Source organism: Gopherus flavomarginatus, chromosome 13 (genome assembly GCF_025201925.1).
Source record: "Gopherus flavomarginatus isolate rGopFla2 chromosome 13, rGopFla2.mat.asm, whole genome shotgun sequence".
In the NCBI taxonomy this organism is placed as follows: domain Eukaryota; kingdom Metazoa; phylum Chordata; order Testudines; family Testudinidae; genus Gopherus; species Gopherus flavomarginatus.
Genome location: NC_066629.1, coordinates 1,142,254 through 1,161,681, shown reverse-complemented (window position 1 = coordinate 1,161,681; position 19,428 = coordinate 1,142,254). Strand labels below are relative to the sequence as shown.

The following is a 19,428-nucleotide window of genomic DNA, read 5'->3' as shown; positions in this document are numbered from 1 at the left end:
CAGATGGCTCCCAGCAATGAAACTGAATGCTTGGAAGTCAGTTTCAAGAGCTGGAACAACCTTGCCTCTCCTTCAGTAGTAGGTTCACTGCTTCATCTTTGCAAATGAATAGAACGGAATCTGAGTGAAATTAATTCAGGAAATCCAGTTTGAGGGCAGTTACATTGTAAAAATGAGAGGTGAGAAATAGTTCTGTGGTGAAATCCCATTTTAAGCTCTCATCTTGACATGCATTCATGAGCTAAACTCTTACCCAGCAAAACTTGCCTTAATGTTGAAGTCCAGAAATGAAAAAAAAATTGCCGGGGGGGTGGTATTGCCACACAAATAAAAATTTAACAAGTTTGGACCAGAATTTTAAGGAAGCTGATTGGCTACTTTTTTGAATGTTTCCTTTAGTAGTAAAAGCACTGCAAAATGACAATATTTAGAGCATTGCAACAAAGACAGTATCTGTATTAGACTTTTGACAGTTTGTGATGCCAAATGACTGCGTGTCTTACATGGTTATTAATACTTGCAAATAAAAATAAGCATTTATCTAACAAACAATTCCTGAGCAGAAGTTTTCATTCTCTTAAGTTTTAGTGATGTTACTAACTCTAACAATAAAAGGAAAGTAGCTCCCTGCTATGTGTGTTAGTAAGGTACCTTGTAATCACCTAGAAAAATTATGCTCATCTCAAGCCTTGGCAAAAATAAAGTGGAGTAATGACAGGGCCAGAAGGGTCATAGTTTAGGGCCACCAAGCTGCAGAGTGCCCAATAATGTTTGCCTGAAGCAGTGTGTGACTGTATCCGTTTGAGCAGTGTCCAACAGCTTTGGGAGCTGCTTCATCAGAAGGCATTTTCTTTCTGTGTGTAAGGATCTGTAGACTTCCATTCTTCTCATGTATACCACTGATCCTTGTGGCCAAAGGAGTGAAGAGCCTAGATGCCAACTCAGCTGTTTGCTCCCCCACATCACAATGAAGAAAACAGATCAATTGTGTACACTTCTGGCTTGGAGGGGGATAGTGCCATTGCACCCTCCCGAGAGTGAGTAACCTTCTTGTACACATAGAGACACATCCATAGTCTACTAAGGACCATTGTGCTGGCCAGAGTGACCACAGGTGCATGGGATTCTTCCATCCTAAGTGCAAGACTCTGCACTTGTCCTTGTTGCACCTCGTCAGATTTGTTTTGGCCCAATCCTCCAGTTTGTCTAGGTCACTGTGGACCCTATCCCTACCCTCTACCGTATCTACCTCTTCTCCCCAGCTTAGTGTCATCCACAAACGGGCTGAGGGCGCAATCCATCCCATCATCCAGGTCATTAATGAAAAAGATAGTATGCTTTTACAGAGGTGGAAGAAAGCAGAGCATGAGGCTGACCATGAATGAGTTTGGAAGCTACATGAATCTCTGGGGCAGTACCAGACAGGGTCAGGACATGCATCCCTTCAGATGTTGATGGAAGGTTTGCATGTGCAGAGTGCTAAAGTATTTTTGTCCGTCCTAGTGACATGGCCAAGAAACTAATGCTGAATACTGCAGCTGACAGAATGCAAAGTATCACACCAATCTCTCTCTTGTTAGAAGAGCGTTCTGCTAAACTCTGCACATGTCCAGCCCAATCGCAATCCCTACCTTCATCTGGCTTCTCTGACTCAGCACAAAATAAAATACACACAAGATGACATTTGGAAAGATGAGAGTTTCAGTTGATGGACCTGCCAGATAACAGCTGCTGCTGCTGGAAATAGAATAGGGGAATATATCAGAGAGATTACACTGATCAGGCCTTTGGAGAATTTACCAGGAAAATCCTCACGAAAGCTCATGCTGAAATAAATTTGTTAGTCTCTGAGGTGCTACAAGTACTCCTGTTCTTTTTGCGGGTACAGACTAACATGGCTGCTACTCTGAAACCAGGGAAATCCAAACATTTTATAATTTGGGATTCTGAAGAAAAGTACAGGGAAATGAGCACCTGGATTTCAAGTTACATCACCCTGTGTGCCTCCAGTTCGTCCTCTCAACTTTTCCCTGTCCTGTTAACTCAAGAGTAAATAAGCCAGCTACAATTCTGATTTCAGGAGCAGTTCTTTTCACCCCCCTGGATCTATCACCAGGTGTTAGACAGAAGTTGAGGTGCCTCCCACCTCTCTTGTGTGGTGTAGTGTACAAAAGAGAGAGAGAAATTATTTTTGCAAACAGATTTATTTAAGTAACAATGGGAAAAGGAAAAAATCATGAACTATAAAAAAAACCTCAGGTCCTAACTAACTGGAACCTTGGCAACAACTGAACAGAAGAGAACTAAAGAATAGCCCAAAAATACTTTACTGTCTCCAGGTTTTCTTAACTAGGAGGAATGAGTTTAAGATGCAGTTGTCATCACAGGTGATCCACAGTCTCTCGGGATCTGGAAGCTGACATAGTGGGACCCTGGGTGATAGTTCTCTGGGTCCTGGTGACTAGTCCCAAATATAAGGGGACGGTTTTCCCCTTACTGACATTCAGTGGGGGTGTTTTGGTTGCTAGCTCCCAGCCCTAAAATGGGGAGGGTCGATGGAAGGTTGGGACCCTGGGACTGACAGTCCCCAGGAATAATGGGGATAGACCAGTGCTCCAGGTCAGCCTGATTGACAGGGTGGGAAGGCTAATCAGGGAGTCAGAAGACCAGGGAGATTCCATCCTCCATGTGAGCTGGAGCTGCCTGGGTCAGACAGAGGGGGGCCGAGCTCAGGAGAGAGCAGGGCCCGAAGCTGAACTGGGAGCAGAGCTGGGCCAGAAAAGCAGCCCAGGGAGCAGGTCAGAGCAGGGAGCAGAGCCAGACACAGCCCAGGGAGAGCAGATCTTGTGCTGGGAGCAGAGCTGCAGCGAGCAACTGAGGCCAACCAAGGGGGGACCCTGGGCAAAGGGCCCACTGCAGAAAGACACCCCCAGCCAAAGGTCCTTGCAGGTCACACTGGGAAGGGGATCTTAACCCTATGGGGAGCTGACGCTGGGAAGAAGGGTCCCACAACCCAAAGCCCATTGGTGTGTGGCCACCACCATTGCAAGTGTCCAACCCGCAGAATCCCTGCAGCACAGCCAGGGACTGAGAAGGAGGCCTGAGACCTACAAGGAACAGACTGAAGTGCCCTGATGTCCAGAGACACTGTCTGTGGTGTTCCCTGCCACAGAGCAGGACAATGTGTTTTCCTTTAACCTTTCCCATTTTTCTTTTTTAAAATTAAATTGTTAATTAAACAACTTGCACTGGCTTTATATTGTATGAAATGATCAGTGGGTCAGGGAGGTGCCTATCCTGGGTGACCACAGCAGGGTTGGGGGTCGAGCCCCCCAGGAATTCTGGGCCCAGCCTTGTTGGGGTTATGAGGACTCTGCCAGACAGGAGAGTGGAAGGGGAGACCTCATGGGCAGGGAGGCCTCTGGGTAAAGGAAGTGAGAGCGAAGACTCAGTTCCTTTCGCTAGCACACTTCACTGGGGTAGTGCAGAAGCCAGAAGAGTTCCCCACAATAGCAGGACCATTTCCCGGCGTACACAAAGGTAGGATTTTGGAACTCTGGAACACCACAGTGTTGAAGGTCAGTGACTGGATGTTAACAGTCTTTAATGTCTTTACAGATGCTGGTGATCCTGATCTGATGGCATGGTCCTGTGGTCTTGATCCAAGTATCTGACACTGCGGAAGAAGACTGCACCTTGACTGTCTATATAATGAACAGCCCCTGAGCAAAAGGTGCTCAGATTCTTTTTTTAAAGACGCATGTGCCAAAGTTGTGAGGTAGGTAGGTCTCTAGGAGACAGTTGGAACAGGTTCCAAATGTCTGTTGGCCTTGTTCCTGCCAAAGTTCCATAAAGAAACGTCACACATTTTTAGAGCCCAAGCCATCCTTTGCCTCAGCTGCCCTGAGGGACACCTGAACTCCAGTATGGAAAATGGGGCTACCTGCCCAGAACACGTACAAACAACAGTAAATGTAAAAAGAAACAGCTACAAGTGCATAGAATGGACTATACTGACAAGGAAATGAACAAAAACCATTCAACACTTCTGGTCCAGAGTTAGCAAAGTATGACCAAGGGCAGGGCCGGCTCCAGGATTTTTGCCGCCCCAAGCAGTGCAAAAAAAAGACAACTGTGATCACGATCAGTTCTACCACTGCCGCTTTGGCACATGTGTCTTTAAAAAAAGAGTCTGAGCACCTTTTGCTCAGGGGCTGTTCTTTATATAGACAGTCGAGGTGCAGTCTTCTTTCGCAGTGTCAGATATTTGGATCAATTTGGCAGCTGGTCTTTCGCTCCTGAGAGGGAATGCGGGACCTGCCTGCCAAAGAGTCCGACGTGCCGCCCCCTCCCCTTGGCTGCCCCAAGCACTTGCTTGCTAGGCTGGTGCCTGGAGCCGGCCTTGAACTGAGGGGGGTACCTCTGGCACAAGCTGCTGTGTATGGCACAGGGCATCAGCCTGAGAGTGCAGCATGAGAAAGTTCAAAGGTATCAAACTTTTGCGGATGAGGGATGCTCTGTCTTAATTTGTTACCATTGTGAAATCTCCATTGAAGATGTGGAATTTTTCAAAATAGAAAATCTTCCCTATTCTAACAAGATATAGAAACAAGAACTATGTACATTTCACTTGAACTGGTTTTACACAAAACAATCTGAACATATTCAGAGATAGTTATTAACACTTTTTTCCTTTTCTGACATGTAATGCAAGGTTACACTTCTCTGCTTCTTGTTTATATTTCAGAAGTGTTGTCTGAACAAAAATACTGTTTTTAACAAAATCGTTCCACAATGTAAATTTTAAATAGGTGAACTATGCACGCGTGTCGCATCTGTATTCTTTCTTCACTGATTCCCTCTGGAAGGCAGGCTACGTGTGCCCAACTCTTGCAAGAGTCGCACTGCACATTTCATAATTTATAAATGAGAAGGTGAAATCACACAACTAATAACTGTACAGATAACTTCAACTAATGTAAAGGATACAAAATAATATTCCTTCAATGTATTATCATTATTCAAGATCTGACTATCATCATCAGTGGAAATGCTTGCTACGGTGGAATTGTTACAAGAATCGTGATCCTTAGGCGGGTAATTATGTTTGGATAATATGCAACTGGCTCTATCTTCAACCAGGAGCTTTGTCCTTGTACTCCCTTCTCCTTACTTATCTGCTCAAATATATATCATCAACGACTTAGATGTTGGCATAGAAAGTACACTTATTAAGTTTGCAGACGATACCAAACTGGGAGGGATTGCAACTGCTTTGGAGGACAGGGTCAAAATTCAAAATAATCTGGACAAATTGGAGAAATGGTCTGAGGTAAACCGGATGAAGGTTAATAAAGTTCATCGAGGTTTGTTGCATGGACGTGCACAGGCAGAAATTGTGGAAAAACAACATGGCTTGTCTCATAACCTAAGTCGTGCAGAACGCAATGCCATCCACAGCGTCAGAAACCACCCTGACATTATCATCAAAGAGGCTGATAAAGGAGGTGCTGTTGTCATCATGAACAGGTCTGACTACCAAAAGGAGGCCGCCAGACAACTCTCCAATACCAAATTCTACAGACCAATTCTCTCAGATCCCACTGAGGAATACACAAAGAAACTGCACCATCCACTCAGGACATTCCCTACACTAACACCGGAACAAATCAACATACCCTTACAGCCCCGACCAGGGTTATTCTATCTACTACACAAGATCCACAAACCCGGAAATCCTGGACACCCCATCATCTCAGGCATTGGCGCTCTCACTGAAGGACTGTCTGGATATTTGGACTCTCTACTCAGACCCTATGCCACCAGCACTCCCAGCTATCTCTGTGACACCACTGATTTCCTGAGGAAACCATAATGCATTGGTGACCTTCCAGAAAACACCATCCTAGCCACCATGGATGTAGAGGCTCTCTACACAAACATCCCACACACAGATGGAATACAAGCTGTCAGGAACACTATCCCTGATGATGCCACAGCGCAACTGGCTGCTGAGCTCTGTGCCTTTATCCTCACACACAACTATTTCAAATTTGATGACAATATATATCTCAAGATCAGTGGCACTGCTATGGGCACCCGCATGGCCCCACAATACGCCAATATTTTTATGGTCAACCTGCAACAACGCTTCCTCAGCTCTTGTCCATTCACGCCCCTTCTCTAGCTACGCTACATTGATGACATCTTCATCATCTGGACCCATGGAAGGAGTCTCTGTAAAAATTCCACCACGATTTCAACAGATTCCACCCCATCATCAACCTCAGCCTGGACCAATGTACACAGGAGGTCCACTTCCTAGACACCACAGTGCAAATAAGTGATGGTCACATTAACACCACCCTATACCGAAAACCTACCGACTGCCATGCCTACCTTCATGCCTCCAGCTTCCATCCTGGGCACATCACACGATCCATTGCTACTGAGCACTGAGGTGCCAAGCACTGAGGTACAACCGCATCTGCTCTAACCCCTCAGACAGAGACCAGCACCTACGAATCTCCACCAAGCATTCTCAAAAGTACAATACCCGCACCAGGAAATAAGGAAACACATCAACAGAGCCAGACATGTACCCAGAAGCCTCCTACTGCAAGACAAACACAAGAAAGAAACCAACAGGACTCCACTGGCCATCACATACAGTCCCCAGCTAAAACCCCTCCAACGCATCATCAGGGATCTACAACCCATCCTGGACAATGATCCCACACTTTCACAGGCCTTGGGTCGCAGGCCAGTCCTCGCCCACAGACAACCTGAAACATATTCTCACCAGTAACTGCACACTGCACCACAGTAACTCTAGCTCAGGAACCAAATCCATGCAACGGACATCGGTGCCAGCTCTGCCCACATATCTACACCAGCAACACCATCACAGGACCTAACCAGATCAGCCACACCATCACCGGTTCATTCACCTGCACGTCCACCAATGTAATATATGCCAGCAATGCCCCTCTGCTATGTACATCGGCCAAACTGGACAGTCGCTACAGAAAAGGATAAATGGACACAAATCAGATATTAGGAATGGCAATATACAGAAACCTGTAGGAGAACACTTCAACCTCCCCAGCCACACTATAACAGACCTTAAGGTGGCCATCCTGCAGCAAAAAAAACTTCAGGACCAGACTTCAAAGAGAAACTGCTGAGCTTCAGTTCATCTGCAAATTTGACACCATCAGCTCAGGATTAAACAAAGACCGTGAATGGCTTGCCAACGTACAAACCCAGTTTCTCCTCCCTTGGTTTTCACACCTCAACTGCTAGAACAGGGCCTCATCCTCCCTGATTGAACTAACCTCATTATCTCTAGCTTACCTGCTTATATATACCTGCCCCTGGAAATTTCCACTACATGCATCTGACGAAGTAGGTATTCACCTACGAAAGCTCATGCTCCAAAACCTCTGTTAGTCTGTAAGGTGCCACAGGGTTCTCTGCTGCTTTTACAGATCCAGACTAACACGGCTACCCCTCTGATGCATAGCAGAGGTGAGCTTGTAGTTGCCAAAAGTCCTTTTAGAAATAGTCCATAGGTTACGGTCCAATGTCCGTATTCAGGGTGGCTCCAGTCAATGAGTGGGGATCTCAGTCCTTAGGGCTTAAGTTTCCCCCTCTTGAAACCCAAAGCAGATCTGAGATGAAGGATCATGTTCCAGGATTCTTATACATTTACAGCAGCCTTTTGGCCTAAGGAAACAATGGGCTTAACTCCTTCTCCCAAACATCCTGGCAATTAGCACAGAGTAATTTATCCATTAAACAGTTCAGATACAGGTTACCACAACCTTCAAAAGAGACACATAGACAATAATACTATTTCACTCAAGTATTATCATAAATGTTAATATTCCTTTTTTTTGATCTTTGAATTAAAACTATAGTAATAGACAAGACTTGTTTGCTTACATCACAAGACCTGAGCAAACATCTCCCCTTCTGCCTCTAACAATGCAGACTGTATTTCAAATCTCAATTCATTTACATATCTTCCTAACCAGTCCTTAAGGTTCACCGCTGGAGGTCAGGTTAGTTGGTGAGTTAATTAACTCTTTCTGGCCCTGTCACCTTTCTATGAGATATTATATTATACTTATAATGTCACAAAGGAGTTGTACATTTTCCAGTAAATTTATAATTATGTTCTTTACAATGTAAATGTAAATATAAAGTTAGTAAAACAGGATTTAGTTTTATTCCAGTACAGACCCAATTGTCGATGTCTTTGTCATCCCAGGCCAATAGTATCTTGTGTTCATGGCTATTGTAGTTTTGACTATTCCTTGATGTCCACCCTGTGAACTGCCATGATATTATTCAGAGTTGTAGGGCTTGTTTCATGGTGTGCACAACGACAACTTTTCTTCCCTTGACAGAATGGAAAAGGGTCCCCTCTGATAGTCAGGTAAGATGGAGATGTGATGATGATATCACCTGCTGCACTAAACAATTATCAGACATTTTCAAAGTCAAATTCATTATAAGGCATATGCATATACAAGATATCAGAATACCTTTGATAATGGGTGGGTGCATGTGATTTCAATATATGACTCGGGGTTGAATGTGCAGGAGTGGGTATGGGCTCTGGACTAGGAATGTAGGTCCCAGGGTGAGGGCAGAAATGAGGGGTGCAGGATGCAGGAAGGGGCTCCAGGCTGGGGCGAGTGTGAAGTGAGGTGTCTGGGGGGGGTGCGGGCTCAGGGGGGCTTGAGATAAGGGGCTTGGTGTGCAGGAGGGTGCTCTGGGCTGGGGCCAAGGTGTTTGGAGGACAGGAGGAGGATCAGGGCTGGAGGTTGGGTATGGGATGGGGTTAGGGGTGCAAGTTTTGAGTGGCGCTTATCTCAGGCATCTCCTGCAAGCAGCAGCATATCCCCCCTCCAGCTCCTACTCGGAGGTGCATCCGGACAGCTCTGCATGCTGCCTCATCCACAGGCTCCTCCACTGAAGCTCCCATTGGCCACAGTTCCCGGCCAAGGGGAACTTCAGAGTCAGTGACTGAGGAAGGGAAAGCGCAGCTCACAGAGCGGCCTGGCTGCTGGTGAGCCTAGGTGCTGGGGGTGGGACATGGCACTGCCGCCGAGAGGTGCAAAGAGCCACAGAAAGCTTGGACTCTGCCTTAGCCCTGCTGCGCCACCACCTGGACTTTTACCAACCCAGTCAACATTGCTGCCTGGAGCTGCTGGAGTCCCTTTTCTAGCAGGTGTACTGAGAACCGGACAGCTGACAAACATAGGTGGAGGCTCAGTTATAAATGAATTGCACAGAGTGTTGAACCAGAACAAGGATTGCTGCAGGGTTTGTAAAACGATACAGATGGGAGACCATGGAGGCCCTCTTGCAGTAGGCAAAGGAGACACTCTTGGAAATGTGAAGAAAACTAGTCATGCTAATCCTGGTCCACGTGAAGGTAAATTGAACACTTCAGGTAAATCCTGTGTTGGCAGATCAGGAAGATCATGTATAGGATTAAGGTTTCCATTGAAGAAAAGTAATTGCTCACCTTCCAGTGGAAAGTTTGCAGCAAATTGACGCAGTTGAGTCTGTCTGCTGTATTCATTCCTTCTAGATAGGTGGTATTCCCTTTATAGGCCATTACCTGTTCAATTTTTTCCTCAAAACATTTCACTGAGTATTGATCGCAGAACAGAACATGACAAGCTGTTAACAGTCACAAAATTGCAACTGTGGTAACCTCAGGGCAGACAGAAAGCCTGAAAGGGGGGATGTGTGAGTGGTAGAATACAGGTCCAGAATCATAGAATATCAAGGTTGGAAGGGACCTTAGGAGGTCATCTAGTCCAACCCCCTGCTCAAAGCAGGATTAATCCCCCTGTCAGATTTTTACACCCCAGTTCCCTAAATGAACCGCTCAAGGATTGAACTCACAACCCTGGGTTTAGCAGGCCAATGCTCAAACCACTGAGCTATCCCTCCCCCCACAACTACAGCTCTCACTTTTTTTTAGTCATCCCTGCCAGGTTCCCATCGAAACTGTTCGAATTGGGCCATGCACCTCCTAAAGCCAGCCCTGCCCCCAGGAGTCCTGGGCCAGGACCACCACCCCCTACCTAAGCCTCTCTGTTCCTTGTCCTGACTGCCCCAACTCTTCTCCATACCCCTGCTCCCACACAGACCCCTGGGATTCCCACGCCCCATCCAACCACTCCCTGTCCCCTGACCCCTGGACCTTTCTACCTTATTACCAATTCCTCCCTAGGGTGACCAGATGGCCTGATAAAATCGGGACTGTCCTGATTTTGAGCGGTTTGTCCTGCAGCCGCGGGGCAGGCGGTCCCCTCAGGCAGGGGAGGCTCGGTGAATATGAAAGTTGTAAGGTGGATAAGGAACTGGTTAAAGGGGAGGACTCCAGAGGGTCGTATTGAAAGGTGAACTGTCGGACTGGAAGGAGGTCACCAGTGGAGTCCCTCAAGGATCGGTTTTGGGACCGATCTTATTTAACCTTTTTTATTACGACCTTGGCACAAAGAGCGTGGAATGTGCTAATAAAGTTTGCGGATGACACGAAGCTGGGGGGTATTGCTAACACGGAGAAGGACAGGGATACTATTCAGGAAGATCTGAACCACCTTGTAAACTGGAGTAATAGAAATAGGATGAAATACAATAGTGAAAAGTGCAAGGTCATGCATTTAGGAATTAATAATAAGAATTTTGGATATACGTTGGGGGCGCATCAGTTGGAAGCGATTGAGGAAGAGAAGGACCTTGGGGTACTGGTTGATAGCAGGATGACTATGAGTCGCCAATGTGATACGGCTGTTAAAAAGCAAATGCGATTTTGGGATGCATCAGGCGGGGTATTTCCTGTAGGGATAAGGATGTGTTAGTACCGTTGTATACGGTGTTGGTGAGACCCCATCTGGAATACTGTGTGCAGTTCTGGTGTCCCATGTTCAAGAAGGATGAATTCAAACTGGAACAGGTTCAGAGACGGGCTACGAGGATGATCCGAGGAATGGAAAAACTGCCTTATGAAAGGAGACTCAAAGAGCTTGGCTTGTTTAGCCTGGCCAAAAGAAGGCTGAGGGGGGATATGCTCGCCCTATTTAAATATATCAAGGGGGTTAACGTTAGGGAGGGAGAGGAATTATTTAAGTTTAGTACTAATGTAGCCACGAGGACGGAATGGTATAAACTGGATATTAGGAAGTTTAGACCTGAAATTAGGACGAAGCTACCATGAGTGAAGTTCTGGAATAGCCTTCCGAAAAGTAGGGGCAAAAGACTTTCCTGGCTCAAAGCGGGGAGGGGATGTTATGATAGGATCGGGGCATTGATCTTGAATTACCACCAGACAGGTCTGCTCAATGGGTGTTGCATGCGATGGGTACTGAAGAATGGGTGCAGCCTCTTGCCCACATGCTCAGGGTGGGTCGGGAAGGAATTTTCCTCCAGGGCGGATTGGCAGGTGCCCTGGAGGTTTTCGCCCTTCCCTGCAGCGTGGGGCATGGGTCACTTGCTGGTGGTGTCTCTGCAGCTTGAGGTCTTCAAACCATTTTTGAGGATTTCAATAACTCGGTCCTGGGATAGGGTGTTATAAAATTGGATGGGTGGGGTTCTGTGGCCTGCCTTGCGCAGGAGGTCAGACTAGATGATCAGATTGGTCCCTTCTGACCTATGAGTCTATGAGTTATGAGTCCTGCATCCCGACTGAAGTACGGTAGGGATGCCATTTGTCCTGATATTTTGTTTCAGGGGTTTTTGTTTGTTTGTTTTTTGTACACTCATCCATCCGGGGAGTCTCTCGGTTGCTGACTTCAGCGGCATTTTGGCAGTGGGTGCTTCTGTCTTTTGGCAGCAAGACTTATTACCCTCCACTGAAATGCCACCAAAGACCGTCAGCGACTGAAGACCCCTCTGCCGAAATGCCACCAGAGACCCGGAGTGTAACAGTTTAAAAAAGTGCCCCCCCCCCCGGCGGGTCCCGATATGTTACAGTTAGCATCTGGTCACCAGACGGCTACTGAACGGTTGAAAAAGCCGGACATGTCCGGGAAATACGGAGCGGATGGGACCCCACCCCTGGGTCAGTGGAGAAATGTAGCCGCTGGGTGGGCAAGGGCGGAGCAGAACAGGGCTCGGTTCCTGCAGTCATTGGGGGCAGAGGGTCCCCTCAGGTGGGGCAGAGCAGGGCTCGGTCCTGCAGTCACCGGGGCAGGGGGTCCCCTCGGGAAGGGGAGGCTCGGTCCTGCAGCCGCCGGGGCAGAGGGTCCCCTCGGGCAGGGGGGAAGGGGGCTCGGTCCTGCGGCCGCCGGGGCAGGCGGACCCCTGGGGAAGGGAGGGAGGGGGCTTGGTCCTGCAGCCGCCGGTGCAGGGAGTCCCCTCGGGCAGGGGGAGTGGGGGGCGAAAGGACCCACCCCGCTGGCAGAGCCCCGGGTGCAGCGCGCGCCAGCTCGCTAGGGGGCGCCCTCCCGCTGGGTCCAGCTCAGACGCGCCGCTGCTGCATGGTGGTCCAGCCTCAACTCAGCCCCCCAGCGCGCCCCGGAGGCCCCGTTCCAGGCCATGTGCGACCCCGAGGTGCCGGCGGGGGCCGAGCGCCCCGGCGCCACTGCCGCCTGCCGCCCCGCGCAAGAGCCGCTGGTGAGTAGCGCCCGGGCCGGTTCCCTGGTGGGTGGAAGCCGGGTGGGGCCCTTCACCGCGCAGATCAGCTCTCGGGGGTGGGGGAGGCGGACCCAGCGCCCCAGACTGGGGTTCAGGTGCATTTCCAGGGGTTCAGTGGGTGTTCGAGTGTCACGCCAGGCGGGAGCCCCGAACAGGTGAGTCGATCCGCTCCGCAGAGAGCCCTGCTCGGGGCAGGCTGGCCAGGCTCCTGCTAGCGCCCTGGAAGGGTCCAGCAGCACATGGGGCTTGGATTGTTCCCGAGGGAGTGACTGGAAGCGATTCCATGAGCTGTGCGCTGGCAGGGACCTGTTAGTCTGTGCAGTGACCCCTCACTGCAAGGCGGCCCCTGAGCCTCCTTCTGTTGCTCGTTTTGAAGTTGTGCCATGCTCCCTTCTAACGTCGTTCGGCAAGCCGCCGGCTTTGTCCACTGCTTGCAGGAAGAGCAGCCCGTTGCCACTAGCTGGTGGGTAGGTGGACCAGCAGCCCCCTTAGCAGCTCCCTTCTCCCCTAAGTTTCCTGTGCGGCCCTGTGCGGCCCGCCACCCAGCAGGCTAGCAATTGCCGATAGGTCAGCTATCTCCCCCCGAGCTGCTCCCAGAGCCTCCTGCTTGCTGGGGTGCCCGAGGGGGGAGGAAGGCGGCAATAATGTCTGGGTGTCCCCTTGTTCCTGAAACCTGCTTACCCCATCTTCCATTGGGGGGGGCGTGCACAAGACAGGCCTCAGGACGGAGGGAGCTTCCTGGCAGCAGCTGTATGGGTCTCAGCTTGCTGATCTAATTAACAAGGCAGTGTACCTAAGACAAGGGTCAGCATACTTAAAGGGGAAATGCACATCTCTGTCTCTCTCACGCACACACACAGTGTGTCTCTCTGCTATGCGGTCTCCCCTCCCTTCATTCCTTCTGCTTTGTAGAGTGTCAGGCTGCATTACCAAGAAGTTAACCCTGGAGGGCTCAGCCAGTTAGTTCATCATTTAGCAGTAAGGCATTCCCAGGTTAATATCCCACCCTCTGACTCCAAGCTTCACAATCATCATCGCTGTGTACCAGTATTAAACTGTTGGTTTATATATATATGTACACGTACACACACGCACAGTATAAGTTTTAATCTTTTGTCTCGTGAAAAAAAAATCCCTAGAATCGAATGCCTCCATTTACATTAATTCTTATGGGGAAATTGGATTCACTTAATATAATTTTGCTTGTGCCACAAGGACTCTTTGTTGTTTTAATTCAACTGTAGGTTTTCAGTATGTCACAATGCCACCTTGTGCTGCATTAGAGCTTAAAAGCAGGACAGAGTAAGAGACATAAATCTTATAATGAAAAGCCCAGGGGTGTGTTGATCCATAAAGTGTGTCACTCTTCTGTCTGAGTGCTGTACCAGATGTGCAGCAAAGGTTGTCGCTGTCCTATGGTTTCTTTCACATCAGATGTGACTGAAGTTATTTTAAAAGTTATGGCATTCTATTCCAAGTGAATTTACTTGGTTAGAAAAGTTAAGTAGTTACGAATCGTTTAAAAGGCCAGAAAGGTAGGAAAACATGAAAAAAGCTAGATGTTCATGCAAAAAATTACCATGCAGCTTAGGATGGAAAAATACAGTGATTTATTTAAAATCAAACTACCTTAAAATTCAGGGATTTTGTCATGGAAATCAAGGGAGTAATTGTAAGGCCTTTTTCTGCAATCAGATCTGCAATGCCTGGGAAGACCCTTGTGTTTATATAGAGTCCCATTGACATCTGCAGGGCTCCTTGTGGCCACAAGCTTCCTCCCACACCTATCCAGTTGCAGGATCAAATCTTAAATAATTAAGGGCTTAAATAATACACTGGCAATTTACAGTGCCGCAACTCTCTCACTCAGTGGTGTGAAAAAAACACTCCCCTCGAGCACAGGAAGTTTTGGCCTGTAAAGCACCAGTGCAGACAGTGCGCCAGCGCTGAGAGCTACGTTCCGCGTGGAGGTGGGTTTTTAGAGTGCTGGGAGCAGGGGCGGCTCTAGGCATCAGCTAAACAAGCAGGTGCCCAGGGCAGCAAAATATAGGGGGAGGCATAAGGCTGGGGCCCCAGCTCATCCCTGAAGTGGCGTCCTGGCTGGATCCTGACGGCCCGGAGGGCGGTAACCAGCCTGTTCTGCCACCGGGTACAGCGGGGCAGGGAGCCTGACTAAGTGGGGAGCCTGTCCCTGCCGCTCTCTTGCAGGCAGGGGCCACCCCTGTCTCCTCAGGCGGGAGCTGGTAGCGCGGCCCTTCCCCAGCTGCAGAGGACAGGCCGCTCCTCCTTGGCTTGTCCCTGCCGCTGCGAGCCGAGGAGTGACCCATCCTCTGCAGCGGGGCAGGGCCGCGCTACCGGCTCCTGCTTAGGAGAGTGGGGAGGTGTCCACTGACCGTGAGAGAGCACCGCAAACAAGCCGAGGAGGAGTGGTTGGTCATCTACATCTGGGGCAGGGCCATGCTGTCGGCTCTACTTGGGAGAGAGGGATGGCCCATGACCATGGAAGAGTGGCGGGACCCGGTAGCGCAGCCCTGCTTGGCTGCAGAGGACGGGCCACTCCTCCTCGGCTTGTTCGCACCAGGGCCGCCGACGGGGGGCAAGTGGAGGCAATTTGCCCCGGGCCCGCAGGGGCCCCCACGAGAGTGGCTGAGACTTGCTCCGCCATTCCCCCAGCGCCACAGCGTGTCCTGAACAGCGCTGCAGCCATTTGGCTCCTGGGGGGGCTGAGATCCGCCCCGCTCAGAGCTGCGTGGGTGAGGGGGTGGGGCTGCGAGCTCCGGGCCGAGTGGCTCCTCCCCTTACCACGCGGCTCTGAGCAGGGAAGAGCTCAGGCCTGCTCGGAGCCATGTGGTTGTAGCGCTGTTCAGTGCAGCTTCTCGACGCCCATCGTGAGCCGGGGGTAAGTGGCTGGGCCAGGGGGTTGGCTAAGGAAACAGGGAGTCCCGGGGACAGTCAGGGGGCAGAGGTTCTGGGGGAGACGGTCAGGGAACAGGCAAGGGGGGTTGGATGGGGGGGTCTTGGGGAGGTGGTTGTCAGGGGACAAGGAGCAGGACGGGTCAAGGATTCTAAAAAATCTCATTTCATTTGAAATGTTTATTTGTTTGTTGTTTTTGTTTTTCTGCTTGGTAAAACAAGAACCAAAAAAGCCTCCAAGGTTTACAATGTGGTGTTACCCCTTTATTCCGCCTCCTTTTTCTCCCTCTTCACCTTTTTCTCTCCCCGTCCTGAGAGGGAAAAGGGGGCGAGGAAAAGGAAAGGCCAAGAGAGGAAAAGCTCAGTGAAAACCATTTTTAAAAACTTTAAGTGGAAAACAGAAGTTAAATGAAACAACATTTTTCTGCACATTTTTTCTTCAATGTTGTTTTGATTGAACAAAAATCTCACCCAGCTTTAGTTGTAACCACACAGGCTTTTGTATGCTCCTTATGCCTCGCCTGAATGGCCCACTGGCCTGAGTTCAGTCTCATAGGGGACACCTGCTAAATATGGCTTGCTTACCTTAACCCTCAGCTTCTCACCCAGCCTCTGTCCCAGTGCCTAGATATCTGGCTGAAACTGTTACTTTTGCTGGATGGCATGAGCACATTCCTCCTTCTGAGCTACAACTGAGTCACTCCTTGGGCAAAGCAGAAAAATAGTGAATTTCTGCTCTGCAGATTAACCACAAGACATTTCTACATTATTTTAGCCAAGTATGTGCTTGGCCTGCCTTCTACGGCTCAGTCATGTGCAGGTAGGTGAAATAATGGGTGAAAAACTGGTTGGAGGACAGTAATCAAGGAATGGTTATCAATGATACACTTTCAAAGTGGGGAAGTGTGTCCAGCGGGTCTCACAGCAGTCCAGCACTATTCAATGTTTTCATAAATCAATTGGATAATGGAGTCGAAAGTTCAGTTAGGCAATTTGCAGATGACACCAGTCTGGGAGGGGTTGAAAGCACTTTGGAGGACAGGATTAGAATTTGAAATGCCCTTGATAAATTGGAGGATTAGTCTGAAATCAGCAGATGAAATTCAATAAAAACAAGTGCAAAGTACCACACTTAGGAATGAAAAATCAAATGCATAACTACAAAATAGAGAATAACTAGCTAGGCAGTAGTACCGCTGGAAAGGATCTGGGGATTATAGTGAATCACAAAGTGAATGTGTCAATATGATGCAGCTACAAAAAGAGACTAATGTCGTACTAGGTTGTTATGACATATGTTGCAGCCTTGTGCAGTATCTCTTGGGATACATACTGTATTAAGCTTACGAATGGTTTATGTATCACTGTTGGCCAGGGACTGTATTCAACTTGGAGCAATGGAGGAGAGTGAGGGGGAATGATACCACAGCTCCTTCAGGAACTAAAAGCAGTGGGTGGTGATTTAAGGTGAATCACTCAGATTGTAAAGACCTCCAGAGAGGTACCATGCCTGGGGATGCTTGCATAAACTGATTCAAACTAGGTTTTGCCAGAGACCAGCTGACTAAGAAAGGATTTTTGACATAAAAGTCTGCATCTAAAATGACTCAGGGCTTTCTTTTGATTCAGCAAGCAGACAAGTCCTTCTGACCAAAACGCAACCCTTCCAGAAGGGCTGGAATAACTTTGGCTTACTAGGGCCCCCATCAGATTGAGCAATGACGTCTGATAAGCTTTTAGAGTGTGTCATAAACATACAGGTAAGGGTTAATTCCTCTTTTGCCTGTAAAGGGTTAAGAAGATCACATAACGTAGCTGACACCTGACCAACAGGACCAATAAGGAGACAAGATACTTTCAAATCTGGGAGGGAGGAAAGTCTTTGTCTGTTGTGTGTGCTTTTGCCATAGAAGATCAAGGAGGCAAGCCATATCATAGACTCATAGACTTTAAGGTCAGAAGGGACCATTATGATCATCTAGTCTGACCTCCTGCACAATGCAGGCCACAGAATCTCACCCACCCACTCCTGTAACAAACCCCTAACCTATGTCTGAGTTATTGAAGTCCTCAAATTGTGATTTGAAGACCTCAAGCTGCAGAGAGTCCTCCAGCAAGTGACCTGTGCCCCATGCTGCAGAGGAAGGCGAGAAACCTCCAGGGCCTCTGCCAATCTGCCCTCGAGAAAAATTCCTTCCCGACCTCAAATATGGCGATCAGTTAAACCCTGAGCATGTGGGCAAGACTCACCAGCCAGCACCCAGGAAAGAATTCTCTGCAGTAACTCAGATCCCACCCCATCTAACATCCCATCACAGACCACTGGGCATACTTACCTGCTGATAATCAAAGATCAGTTGCCAAATGAATTGCCAAAATTAGGCTATCCCATCATACCATCCCTTTCATAAACTTATCAAACTTAGTCTTGAAGCCAGTTATGTCTTTTGCCCCCACTACTCCCTTTGGAAGGCTGTTCCAGAATTTCACTCCTCTAATGGCTGGAAACCTTGGTCTAATTTCAAGTCTAACTCCATTAAAATTCAAAAGTTTTGGATGTTTTTTAAGCAGAGTTTTTTTTTATTGTTTCTTTAAACAGTCAAACACAGCAAGGAGCAAATATTTGGCCACACTCTTCTGAAACCCCAAATCATGTTCAGGTTTTGGCAGACTTGTTTGAGCTTTTTCAATTAGAAAAACCACAACAAATTTTGAAAGAAAGCAGATGTTGTCTGTGATTTTTTTCTGCTTTTTAAAAACTACTAGTTTTCGATCCAAAAAAAGTTTTGACGGAAAATATTCGTCCAACCATTTTAATGAGCTTTGGTACCTTTTAGCACTAGCTGATGCTGAGAACCGTGATACCTTGTAAAGGTGACTTGAAAAGCAATTTTGTCAAAATTGGGTTTGTGCTGAGATGCAGAAGGTTTTTAAATGTTTATTTTTCCCAGGACCGCTGGGGGGGGGACAAGTGGGGCAATTTTCCCCGGGCCCCACAGGAGCCCCCATGAGAATACAGTATTCTGTAGTATTGCAACTTTTTTTTATGGAAAGGGCCCCCATAATTGATTTGCAAGCTGAGGAGCAGCTTATCATCTGCAGCTGGACAGGACCGCGTTACTGGCTCCCGCCTGGGGAGTAGGGGTGGTCGCTGACCACGGGAGAGCGGTGTGAACAAGCTGAGAAGCAGCCCGTCTTCTGCAGTTGAGGCAGAACCACACTACCAGCTCCACCTTGGGGGTGGTGGCTGCTGACGCGGAAGAGTGGTAGTGCAGCCCTTCCCCGGCTGCAGAGGACGGCCCGCTCCTCCTCGGCTTGTCCCCTCCGCTCTCCCGCAGGTGGCGGCCACCCCCCAGGCAGGAGCCTGTAGCGCGTCCCTGCTACGGCTGCAGAGGATGGCGGGACATGACACCCAGGCGGGCTGCTTCTCCTTGGCTTGTCCCCGCTTCCTCCGCCGCCTCCTCCTCCTCTTTCTCTCTGCGCCACCTCCTGCCAGGGGAGGGGAGAGGGAAGCAGAGTGGCAGCCCATGCTGAGCCCAGCTCGTGCCAGGGCCAAGGCAAAGACCAAGGACAAGCGGGGCTGGGATCCAGCAGCAGCCCCAACCCCTGGCGCTGGGAGCGGTAGTGACGGGAGCTGAATCCGCCTTGAGCCAGATCCGCAGCAAGGTAAGAGTTGGACCAGGCGGGAGGGTTTTGTTAAAATTAAATATTAAAATTACACTAGTAGGAAATGGTTTTGTTTCACTAACTACAGACTCTCTGTTTTCATTTTTTTATTTTTAAACAGTCAAAACAAAACTTCAAAGTGCAAAAGCAAAAAAAAAATTCGGGAGGGGAGCCAATTTTTTTTTT

General features: G+C 48.7%; 1 protein-coding gene and 1 pseudogene across 1 annotated transcript in view; both read left to right on the top strand.

The window, feature by feature from the left end:
• The window catches only part of LOC127033791 (nectin-3-like), a gene marked incomplete at its 5' end in the record, with an annotated part of 120,804 nt that overhangs the window by 62,816 nt on the left and 38,560 nt on the right, over positions 1-19,428 (top strand). The gene's annotated exons all lie outside the window — the stretch shown is intronic.
• LOC127033514 (E3 ubiquitin-protein ligase Mdm2-like) overlaps positions 12,565-19,428 on the top strand; it is a 28,067-nt pseudogene continuing 21,203 nt past the window's right edge.